Raw genomic sequence first — 13,147 nt, forward strand, 5'->3', positions numbered from 1 at the left:
AGCAGCGTTCCCGCTCAGTACAAGTGAAGGCTAGCACCCGGATACGTGACGGTGTAGTCGTAGGAGGGCTCGGCGTCCTCGGAGTCATGCTGTTGGTGGAAACCATGTATCTTCAGTTGCTCATCCACCTCCTCCTTAGAGCGCGACCACGGTTTCTTGTGAATACTGAACAAATCTGGCTGCGGCAAAGGGATTTCCCTCTCATCCCCGTCAGTAAACAACATTCTATAGACCATATTATCTAAACTAGAGTCAGTTGTAACAAATTGATGACTCTTCATAGCAGCAATATCAAGCCTTATAGGAGTTAATTTCACATCAGTAGGGTCAAGAGGAAGATCTAGATATGCTAAAATGTGTGATGCAATAATTCCTCCAAAAATAGGCCCCTTGTTAGACAAACGGCGAGCAACAAGAGCACCAAGATGATAAGGTGTTTCTCCAGTAAGTGCAGCAATTAAGAAAGCAAGATGATAACTAGAAATATTTCTAGTGTTCTCCCTACCAAAAATGCTAGTAGCAAGATAATAAGCGAAATATCTAATTGCAGGGAGTTGAATGTTTCTTATCTTGCCGCGCTGAATGGTGCGGCTATCATCATTGGTGATATCTCGATAGAGCTCCAGCAAAGCCTTGGGATTGTCCTCGATCTTCTTCGTTGTACCTACAGGGGCAATATCCAATGCAGTAAAAAAATCTTTCAACTTCATAGTAATAGGATTACCATAGATCCTGAATGCAATTGATGGTTGATAGTGCTTGTTGTTGAAATGAAAGCTTTCAACAAAGATTTTGGTTAGCATGTGGTATTGATCCCTCTCATCTTCCATGTAGGTGGTTAAGCCCACATTACCGACGAGGACCAAGAAATCATCCAGCAAACCTGCATTACTCAAAAAGTTATAACATGGAAAATATGAAGCGTTAGGGACTCCATTGTACTCTTCGGCTTCAAAGCTCGGTGCGATGACGTCCTCATTATAGGATCGCCTGAATCGAGTGGCAGTCCTAGAGGGCCTTCCCGTGCTTGTCGTCTCTCTTTCAAACACTTCTCCAAAGTTATAATTATCCATCTTCATTTTCTGAAATTTTTCAACAAACATTATAAAATTTGATTTGGTGACATATAATTGAGGGAAACTACTATAGGAACTTGGTAGAGTACTAAGCATGCATCAAAACTAGTTTTTACAACTTAGAACAAGCATGCAAGCTCACTAAACATGTTATCTACAGCAGCAAAATATTCAAGATATACTCAACCAAACAAAATTCTACTTGGATAATCGGAGGAGTCACATACCGGAGAGCAAATGTGCCAAATTTCAGACAGAAATCTGGGCTGAGCAAAGAGATCGAGAAGTCTTGAGCTCTTGAGCAGAAACGCGAGTGAGAGAAAGCTGGTGCGAGTTTTTTCGGGAGAGAGAATGAGATGTGAGAAAGAGATGAAGTAGTGGGGCAAGGAGGGGCCCACACAACAGGGTGGCACGCCCCCCTTGCTGGCCGCGCCGGCTGGTGGGGAGCCACCCTGGGGTGCCCCACTGGTCATCCCTAGGTGCTCCCAGGTGCCTCTTCGAAAAATAAGACCAACGGTATAATTTTTGTGAATTTTTGAAAACTTTGAAAAATGCACATTTCTGGGTATTAAATTTATTATTACTGGGCAGAAAAAGATTTTGAAATCTCTATACAACTAAAGAACTTTGCAAAACAAAAAAAATGCTACAGCAAGTAGAACAAGTGGAGGAAGAAAGAGATGTTGTTTAGTTCCTCTATGCATATAAAATGAATTTGTTAACAAGGTTGATCAAGTCTTGCCACCAAATAAATTTTACATAGCATAAGAAGAAATAAACCTCAAATCAATCATGTTACCTTGAATTGTATCGATATGGATCCAATCATAATATTTTGATATCCTTCTTTAGGCTCATATATAGGACAATCAATAGCTCCAACTTTGATAGTTCTCACATTAGAAATTGTATTAACTCCACATACTTTATCAATCCTCTTGGGGAAATAAACGGTATGCTCCTTGTCATCGACATTGAAGTAACTTTTCCTTTATTGCAATCAATAACAGCCCCTGCGGTGTTAAGGAAAGGTCTCCCAAGAATAATAGACACATTATCATCTTCAGGCATTTCCAACACAACAAAATCAGTTAATATCAAGCAGTTATTAGTAACTTGAACAGGAACATCCTCACATATACCAACAGGAATAGCAGTAGATTTATCAGCCATTTGCAAAGATATATCAGTCGGTATAAACTTATCTAAATAAAGTCTCTTGTAAAGAGAAAAAGGCATAACGCTAACACCTGCTCCCAAATCACATAGAGCACTTCTAACATAATTATTCTTAATAGAACAAGGAATAGTCGGTATACCTGGGTCGCCCAGCTTCTTTGGAACTTTGCCATTGAAAGAGTAATTAGCAAGCATAGTGGAAATCTCCTCATTAGGAATTTTCCTTTTGTTAGAGACAATATCTTTCATATACTTTGAATAAGGAGGCAATTTAATAGCATCAGTCAAAGGGATTTGCAAGAATAAAGATTTCATCCAATCACAAAATTTATTATAGTGTTCTTCTTCCTTTGATTTCAGTTTCTTAGCAGGAAAAGGCATTGGCTTTTGAACCCACGGTTCCCTTTCATTACCATGTTTCTTAGCAGTAAAATCTTCTTTAGTATACTTTTATTTTTAGCATGCTTTTCAGGTTCATCTTCAACCTCTTCTTTATCAGAAGCATCATTCCTACCATTATCTTTATCATGTTCATTACCACTTTCAGTTTCAGCATCAGAAATAGAAATACTATTAGGATCATTAACAGACTCAGAGGATTCTACAACATTTTTATGTTTCTTCTTCTTTTTCTTAGAAGGAGCACTAGTTTCAATTCGTTGAGAATCTTGTTCAACTCTTTTGGGATGCCCTTCAGGATATAGAGGATCCTGGGTAGAAACACCGCCTCTAGTTGTTACTTCATAAGCATGTTTCTCTTTAGAACTATTTTTTAACAAGTCATTTTGCACTTTAGTGAGTTGATCAATTTGAGTTTGAATCATATGAAAATGTTTAACAAGCATCTTAACATCATTGGAGGTTCTCTCCACAATATCATGCAAATTGCTAATAGCTTGAGAATTTTCCATTAAATGATTCTCTACTCTCATATTAAAATTTTCTTGCTTAACAATATAATTATCAAACTCATCTAAGCATTGAGCAGGAGGTTTTGAATACGGAATATCTTCCCTAGTAAAGCGTTGAAGAGAGTTTGCCTCAATCATGGATGAAGGGGGAATTATCTTGCATAAATCTTCTATGGGAGGTAAGTTCTTCACATCTTCAGATTTAATACCTTTCTCCTTAAGAGATTTCTTGGCTTCCCTCATATCTTCATCATTTAATTTAATCAAACCCCTGTTCTTCAATATCGGTGTCGGGGCTGGTTCAGGTGTAGTCCAATCATCATGATTCCGGCCTATTTTAGCCAATAATTCTTGACTTAAATCGGAGTTCTTTTCCTGAAAACACAACCAGCACAACTGTCCAAATATGCCCTGGACTCAATGGTTAGTCCACTATAAAATATATCAAGTAAATCATGCTTTTCCAAATCATGTCCAGGTCGAGCTCTGATAAGAGAACAAAATCTTGCCCACGCTTCAGGCAATTTCTCTCCATCTTCCTGGTCAAAGCTATAAATTTTCTGCAAAGCAATATGTTGAGCACTAGCAGGAAAGTATTTCCGAAAGAAAACATCAAGCAAACCACTTGGACTATCAATAGAACCAGGAGGCAAACTATTATACCAAGTTTTAGCATCATCCTTTAATGAGAAAGGAAAAATTTTATCAACGAAATAAGTACGCATCTGAAGGAGATATGCCCAAGAGGCAATAATAAAAGTGGTTATTATATATCTTTATGTTTATGATAAATGTTTATATGTCATGCTATAATTGAATTAACCGAAACATTAGTACATGTGTGATATGTAAACAACAAAGAGTCCCTAGTATGCCTCTTAACAAGCTTGTTGATTAATGGATGATTAGTTTCATAATCATGAACATTGGATGTTATTAATAACAATATTATATCATTGTATGAATGATGTAATGGACACACCCGATTAAGCGTAGCATAAGATCACGTCATTAAGTTACTTGCTATAAGCTTTCGATACACAGTTACCTAGTCCTTATGACCATGAGATCATATAAATCACTTATACCGGAAAGGTACTTTGATTACACCAAACTCCACTGCGTAAATGGGTGGTTATAAAGGTGGGATTAAGTATCTGGAAAGTATGAGTTGAGGCATATGGATCAACAGTGGGATTTGTCCATCCCGATGACGGATAGATATACTCTGGGCCCTCTCGGTGGAATGTCGTCTAATGTCTTGCAAGCATATGAATAAGTTTATAAGAGACCACATACCACGGTACGAGTAAAGAGTACTTGTCAGGAGACGAGGTTGAACAAGGTATAGAGTGATACCGATGATCAAACCTCGGACAAGTAAAATATCGCGTGACAAAGGGAATTGGTATCGTATGTGAATGGTTCATTCGATCACTAAAGTCATCGTTGAATATGTGGGAGCCATTATGGATCTCCAGATCCCGATATTGGTTATTGGTCGGAGTGAGTACTCAACCATGTCCGCATAGTTCGCGAACCGTAGGGTGACACACTTAAAGTTGGATGTTGAAATGGTAGAACTTGAATATGGAATGGAGTTCGAATATTTGTTCAGAGTCCCGGATGAGATCCCGGACATCACGAGGAGTTCCGGAATGGTCCGGAGAATAAGATTCATATATAGGAAGTCATTTTATGAGATTTAAAATGATCCGAAAGGTTCTATGGAAGGTTCTAGAAAAGTCCGGAAGAAACCACTATGGAAGGCGGAGTCCCAAAGGGACTCCACCTCCATGGCCGGCCAACCCTAGAGGGGGAGGAGTCCCAAGTGGACTCCCCCTATGGGGGCCGGCCACCCCCCCACATGGAAGGGGGGAATCCCACCCCAAGTGGGATTCCCACCTTGGGTAGGTTTCCCTATCACATGGAAGGTTTTGGGTTCGGGTCTTATTCGGAGACTTGTAGTCCAACACTTGGGGCTTCCACCTATATAATGAGGGACAAGGGGAGGGGGCCGGCCACCCCAACAACCACCAAGGTGGCCGCAGCCCTTAGTGGTCGGCGCCCCCCTCTCCCCAAACCCTAGCCGCCCCGCTCCTCCACTTCCCGCACGCTTAGCGAAGCTCCGCCGGATTTCTCCACCACCACCGACACCAGGCCGTCGTGCTGTCGGATTCAAGAGGAGCTACTACTTCCGCTGCCCGCTGGAACGGGGAGGTGGACGTCGTCTTCATCAACAACCGAACGTGTGACCGAGTACGGAGGTGATGCCCGTTCGTGGCGCCGTGATCAAGATCTTCTACGCGCTTTTGCAAGCGGCAAGTGAACGTCTACCGCAGCAACAAGAGCCTCATCTTGTAGGCTTTGGAATCTCTTCAAGGTTGAGACTCGATAATCCCCTCGTTGCTACCGTCTTCTAGATTGCATCTTGGCTTGGATTGCGTGTTCGCCGTAGGAAATTTTTTGTTTTCTATGCAATGTTATCCTACAGTGGTATCAGAGCCGTGTCTATGCATAGATGGTTGCACGAGTAGAACACAATGGTTTTGTGGGCGTTGATGCTCTCGTTGTCTTTAGTTTGAGTACTTTGCATCTTTGTGGCATTGTGGGATGAAGCGGCTCGGACTAACTTTACATGACAGCGTTCATGAGACTTGTTCCTCGTTCGACATGCAACTTGTATTGCATAAGAGGCTTTGCGGGTGTCTGTCTCTCCTACTATAGTGAAGATTCAATTTACTCTTCTATTGACAACATTAGTATCAACGTTGTGGTTCATGTTCGTAGGTAGATTAGATCTCTCTCGAAAACCCTAAACCACGTAAAATATGCAAACCAAATTAGAGACGTCTAACTTGTTTTTGCAGGGTTTGGTGATGTGATATGGCCATAATGTGATGATGAATATGTATGAGATGATCATTATTGTATTGTGGCAACCGGCAGGAGCCTTATGGTTGTCTTTAAATTTCATGTTGAGTAGTATTTCAAAGTAGTTGTAATAGTTGCTACATGGAGGACAATCATGAAGACGGCGCCATTGACCTTGACGCTACGCCGATGATGATGGAGATCATGTCCGAAGATGATGGAGATCATGTCCGTGCTTTGGAGATGAAGATCAAAGGCGCAAAGACAAAAGGGCCATATCATATCACATATGAACTGCATGTGATGTTAATCCTTTTATGCATCTTATTTTGCTTAGATCGCGACGGTAGCATTATAAGATGATCCCTCACTAAAATCTCAAGATAATAAAGTGTTCATCCTTAGTAGCACCGTTGCCAAGACTTGTCGTTTCGAAGCATCTCGTGATGATCGGGTGTGATAGAATCAACAAGTGCATACAACGGGTGCAAGACAGTTTTGCACATGCGGATACTAAGGTGGCCTTGACGAGCCTAGCATGTACAGACATGGTCTCGGAACACGTGATACCGAAAGGTAGAGCATGAATCATATGGTTGATATGATGAACACTTTGAGTGTTCGCCATTGAAATCACACCTTGTCTCATGATGATCGGACTTAGGTGCGGTGGATTTGGTTCGTGTGATCACTAAGACAATGCGAGGGATATTGTTTTGAGTGGGAGTTCACCTAGATTTTTTTAATTATGTTGAATTAAAATTTGAACTCAATTTGTCATAAACTTAGTCTAAACTTTTGCAAATATATGTTGTAGAGATGGCGTCCCCAATCAATTTTAACCAGTTCCTAGAGAAAGAAAAACTTAAGAGCAACGGTAGCAACTTCACCGACTGGTTCCGTCATGTGAGGATCTTCCTCTCTGGCGGAAATCTGCAATATGTGCTTGATGCACCGCTAGGTGACCCTCCTGCAGAAACTGAAACCGATGAAGTAAAAGCTGTTTACGAGACTCGGAAAACTCGGTACTCTCAAGTTCAGTGTGCCATCTGTGCGATGCGGAATCCGATCTTCAAAAACGTTTTGAGCAGCACGATCCTCATGAGTTGATGAAAGAGCTGAAAGCTATTTTTGAGACTCATGCGGCCGTGGAATGCTATGAAGCATCGAAACATTTCTTCAGCTGCATGATGGAAGAAGGCAGCTCCGTTAGTGAGCACATGCTCGCCATGACCGGGCATGCGAAGAAACTCAGTGACTTGGGAATAGTGATTCCTAATAGACTGGGGATTAATCGTGTCCTTCAATCACTGCCACCAAGTTACAAGAACTTTGTGATGAACTACAATATGCAGAACATGAACAAGGAGTTACCTAAACTCTTTGGCATGCTAAAAGTTGCTGAGATTGAGATCAAGAAAGAGCACCAAGTGTTGATGGTCAACAAGACCACCAGTTTCAAGAAACAGGGCAAGTATAAGGGAAAATTCAAGAAGGGTGGCAAGAAAGCTGCCACGCCTCCTGTGAAACCTAAGAACGGCCCTAAGCCTGATGCTGAGTGTTATTACTGCAAGGAGAAGGGACACTGGAAGCGTAATTGCTCCAAGTATCTGGCTGATCTGAAGAGCGGCCTTGTCAAGAAGAAGAAAGAAGGTATATCTGATATACATGTTATAGATGTTTATCTCACTGGTTCTCGTTCTAGTACCTGGGTATTTGATACTGGTTCGGTTGCTCATATTTGTAACTCGAAACAGGAACTAAAGAATAAACGAAGACTACTGAAAGATGAAGTGACGATGCGCGTTGGAAACGGATCCAAAGTCGATGTGATCGCTGTCGGCACACTTCCTCTACATCTACCTTCGGGATTAGTTTTAAGCCTAAATAATTGTTATTTTGTACCCGCGTTGAGCATGAACATTATATCTGGATCTTGTTTAATGCAAGACGGTTATTCATTCAAGTCTGAGAATAATGGTTGTTCTATTTTTATGAATAATATCTTTTATGGTCGAGCACCTGAAAAGAATGGCTTATTTCTGTTAGATCTCGATAGTAGTGATACGCATATACATAACATTGATGCTAAGCGAAGTAAATTGAATGATAATTCTACTTATATGTGGCACTGTCGTCTTGGTCATATTGGAGTGAAACGCATGAAGAAACTCCATACCGATGGATTACTTGAATCACTTGACTTTGAGTCACTTGATAGATGCGAAGCATGCCTAATGGGAAAAATGACTAAGACTCCATTTTCTGGTATGATGGAGCGAGCTACTGACTTATTGGAAATCATACATACCGATGTGTGCGGACCAATGAGCGTAGCATCGCGCGGTGGTTATCGTTATGTTCTAACCTTCACAGATGATCTGAGTAGATATGGGTATATCTATTTCATGAAACATAAATCCAAAACTTTCGAGAAGTTTAAGGAATTCCAAAGTGAAGTAGAAAATCAACGTAACAAGAAGATTGAATTTCTATGATATGATCGTGGAGGTGAATATCTGAGTTATGAGTTTGGCATGCATTTAAAGAAATGCGGAATACTTTCACAATTGACACCGCCGGGAACACCACAACGAAACGGTGTGTCCGAACGTCGTAATCGAACTCTCTTAGATATGGTTCATTCTATGATGTCTCTTACTGATTTGCCGTTATCATTTTGGAGTTATGCATTAGAGACAACCGCATTCACTTTAAATAGAGCACCATCAAAATCCGTATAAACGACACCGTATGAATTATGGTTTAATAAGAAACCTAAGCTGTCGTTCCTGAAAGTTTGGGGTTGCGAAGCCTATGTAAAGAAGTTACAACCGGACAAGCTAAGAACCCAAAGCGGAGAAATGCGTCTTCATAGGATACCCTAAGGAAACTATAGGGTACACTTTCTATCACAAATCCGAAGGCAAAATCTTTGTTGCTAAGAACGGAACCTTTCTTGACAAAGAATTTCTCACTAAAGAAGTGACTGGAAGAAAAGTAGAACTCGATGAGATTGATGAATCTATACTCGTTGATCAGAGTAGCGCGATCTAGGAAGTTGTACCTGTACCGCCTACACCGGCAACAGAGGAAGCTAATGATAATGATCATGAAACTTCGAACGAGGAAACTACTGAACCTCGCAGATCGACAAGGGAACTTGCCACTCCTGATTGGTATGATTCTTGTCTAAATGTCATGATTGTGGATAACAATGATGAGGACCCTGCGACGTATGAAGAAGCGATGATGAGCCCAGATTCCAACAAATGGCAAGAAGCCATGAAATCCGAAATGGGATCCATGCATGATAACAAAGTATGGACTTTGGTAGACTTACCTGATAGCCGAAAGGATGTCGAGAATAAATGGATCTTCAAAAGAATAACAGATGCTGATGGTAATATTACTATCTATAAAGCTTGACTTGTCGCAAAGGGTTTCCGACAAATTCAAGCAGTTGACTATGATGAGACTTTCTCACCTGTAGCGAAGCTAAAATCTGTGAGGATTTTGTTAGCAATAGCTGCATTTTTCGATTATGAGATTTGGCAGATGGATGTCAAAACGGCGTTCCTTAATGGAGACATTGAGGAAGAGTTGTATATGGTACAACCCAAAGGTTTTGTCGATCCTAAAAATGCTGACAAAGTATGCAAACTTCAGCGTTCAATCTATGGACTGAAGCAAGCATCAAGAAGTTGGAACCGACGCTTTGATAAGGTGATCAAAGACTTCGGGTTTATACAGTGTCATGGAGAGGCCTGTATTTACAAGAAAGTGAGTGGGAGCTCTGTAGCATTCCTGATATTATATATAGATGACATATTATTGATTGGGAATGATATAGAACTATTAAGCAGTGTAAAAGGTTATTTGAATAATAGTTTTTCAATGAAAGACCTTGGTGAAGCATCGTATATATTAGGCATCAAGATTTATAGAGATAGATCAAGACGCCTAATAGGGCTATCACAGAGTACATATCTGGACAAGATTCTAAAGAATTTTAGAATGGACGAAAGTAAGAAAGGGTTCTTACCTATGTTACCAGGCAAGGTCTTGAGTAAGACTCAAGGACCGGCTACGGCAGAAGAAAGAGAAAGGGGATGAGTAATATCCCCTATGCCTCGGCAGTAGGATCTATCATGTATGCCATGCTATGTACTAGACCGGATATAGCGCATGCTGTTAGTTTGACTAGCAGATATCAAAGTGATCCAGGAATGGAACACTGGACAGCGGTCAAGAATATCCTGAAGTACTTGAAAAGAACTAAGGATATGTTTCTTTGTTATGGAGGTGACCAAGAGCTCGCTGTAAGCGGTTACACCGATGCAAGTTGGAACACTGATCCTGATGACTCTAAGTCACGGTGCGGGTACGTGTTTATATTGAATGGTGCTGTGATAGCTGGGCAAGCTCGAAGCGGTGCACGGTGGCAAAGTCTTCAACAGAATCAGAGTACATAGCGGCTTCCGGAGGCTTCATCGAAGCGGTATGGATGAAGAGGTTCATTGTAGAGCTCGGTGTGGTTCCTAGTGCATTGGACCCATTAATCATTCTTGTGATAACATGGGTGCCATCGCCAATGCACAAGAGCCAAGGTCACACAAGAGGCTGAAGCATATCAAGCTGCGTTACCACTCGATTCGCGAGTACATCGAAGATGGAGAAGTAAAGATTTGCAAAGTACACACTGATCTGAATGTAGCAGATCCGTTGACTAAAGCTCTCCCTAGGGCAAAGCATGACCAACACCAGAATGCCATGGGTGTTAGGTATATTACAATGTAATCTAGATTATTGACTCTAGTGCAAGTGGGAGACTGAAGGAGATATGCCCAAGAGGCAATAATAAAAGTGGTTATTATATATCTTTATGTTTATGATAAATGTTTATATGTCATGCTATAATTGTATTAACCGAAACATTAGTACATGTGTGATATGTAAACAACAAAGAGTCCCTAGTATGCCTCTTAACAAGCTTGTTGATTAATGGATGATTAGTTTCATAATCATGAACATTGGATGTTATTAATAACAAGATTATATCATTGTATGAATGATGTAATGGACACACCCGATTAAGCGTAGCATAAGATCACGTCATTAAGTTATTTGCTATAAGCTTTCGATACATAGTTACCTAGTCCTTATGACCATGAGATCATATAAATCACTTATACCGGAAAGGTACTTTGATTACACCAAACGCCACTGCGTAAATGGGTGGTTATAAAGGTGGGATTAAGTATCCAGAAAGTATGAGTTGAGGCATATGGATCAACAGTGGGATTTGTCCATCCCGATGACGGATAGATATACTCTGGGCCCTCTCGGTGGAATGTCGTCTAATGTCTTGCAAGCATATGAATAAGTTCATAAGAGACCACATACCACGATACGAGTAAAGAGTACTTGTCAGGAGACGAGGTTGAACAAGGTATAGAGTGATACCGATGATCAAACCTCGGACAAGTAAAATATCGTGTGACAAAGGGAATTGGTATCGTATGTGAATGGTTCATTCGATCACTAAAGTCATCGTTGAATATGTGGGAGCCATTATGGATCTCCAGATCCCGCTATTGGTTATTAGTCGGAGTGAGTACTCAACCATGTCCGCATAGTTCGCGAACCGTAGGGTGACACACTTAAAGTTGGATGTTGAAATGGTAGAACTTGAATATGGAATGGAGTTCGAATATTTGTTCGGAGTCCCGGATGAGATCCCGGACATCACGAGGAGTTCCGGAATGGTCCGGAGAATAAGATTCATATATAGGAAGTCATTTTATGAGATTTAAAATGATCCGGAAGGTTCTATGGAAGGTTCTAGAAGGTTCTAGAAAAGTCCGGAAGAAACCACTATGGAAGGCGGAGTCCCAAAGGGACTCCACCTCCATGGCCGGCCAACCCTAGAGGGGGAGGAGTCCCAAGTGGACTCCCCCTATGGGGGCCGGCCACCCCCCCCCCCCCACATGGAAGGGGGGAATCCCACCCCAAGTGGGATTCCCACCTTGGGTAGGTTTCCCTATCACATGGAAGGTTTTGGGTTCGGGTCTTATTCGGAGACTTGTAGTCCAACACTTGGGGCTTCCACCTATATAATGAGGGACAAGGGGAGGGGGCCGGCCACCCCAACAACCACCAAGGTGGCCGCACCCCTTAGTGGCCGGCGCCCCCTCTCCCCAAACCCTAGCCGCCCCGCTCCTCCACTTCCCGCACGCTTAGCGAAGCTCCGCCGGATTTCTCCACCACCACCGACACCACGCCGTCGTGCTGTCGGATTCAAGAGGAGCTACTACTTCCGCTGCCCGCTGGAACGGGGAGGTGGACGTCGTCTTCATCAACAACCGAACGTGTGACCGAGTACGGAGGTGCTACCCGTTCGTGGCGCCGTGATCAAGATCTTCTACGCGCTTTTGCAAGCGGCAAGTGAACGTCTACCGCAGCAACAAGAGCCTCATCTTGTAGGCTTTGGAATCTCTTCAAGGTTGAGACTCGATAATCCCCTCGTTGCTACCGTCTTCTAGATTGCATCTTGGCTTGGATTGCGTGTTCGCGGTAGGAATTTTTTGTTTTCTATGCAACGTTATCCTACAGCATCTTGACATCATCAGAAAACAAGCTACTCAAAGTAGAAAGCTCATTAATGTGTTCTACAGCACTTTCCTTTTCAGTACCACAAAAGGGTGTTTTCTCAACAATAGCTATATGAGATAAATCAAGAGAAAAATCATAATCCTTATCCTTAATGCTTATAGGAGATGTGGCAAATTTAGGATCAGGAGACAGTTTATATCTAACAGTATGTTGTGCAAGCAACTTTTTAATTTTTCTTGCATCAGTAGTAGCATTGCATTTATCAATAAAATCATCATCAAGTTCCACATAATCTTCATCAGGATCATCACTAGAGTATTCAACAGACTCAGGTGAATTAACAGGTGTAGCAGTATTTTCATTAGGAGTTTCAGTGTTTTCAATTTGTCTAGACCTAGCAATTGTAGCATCTAGAAAAGATCCCAATGAACCACTATCATCAAGCACAGCAGAAACATCATCAATATTATAAGAGTTTTCAGATTCAGCAGA

The sequence above is a fragment of the Lolium perenne genome, chromosome 1, assembly GCF_019359855.2.
Source record: "Lolium perenne isolate Kyuss_39 chromosome 1, Kyuss_2.0, whole genome shotgun sequence".
NCBI classification, from domain to species: domain Eukaryota; kingdom Viridiplantae; phylum Streptophyta; class Magnoliopsida; order Poales; family Poaceae; genus Lolium; species Lolium perenne.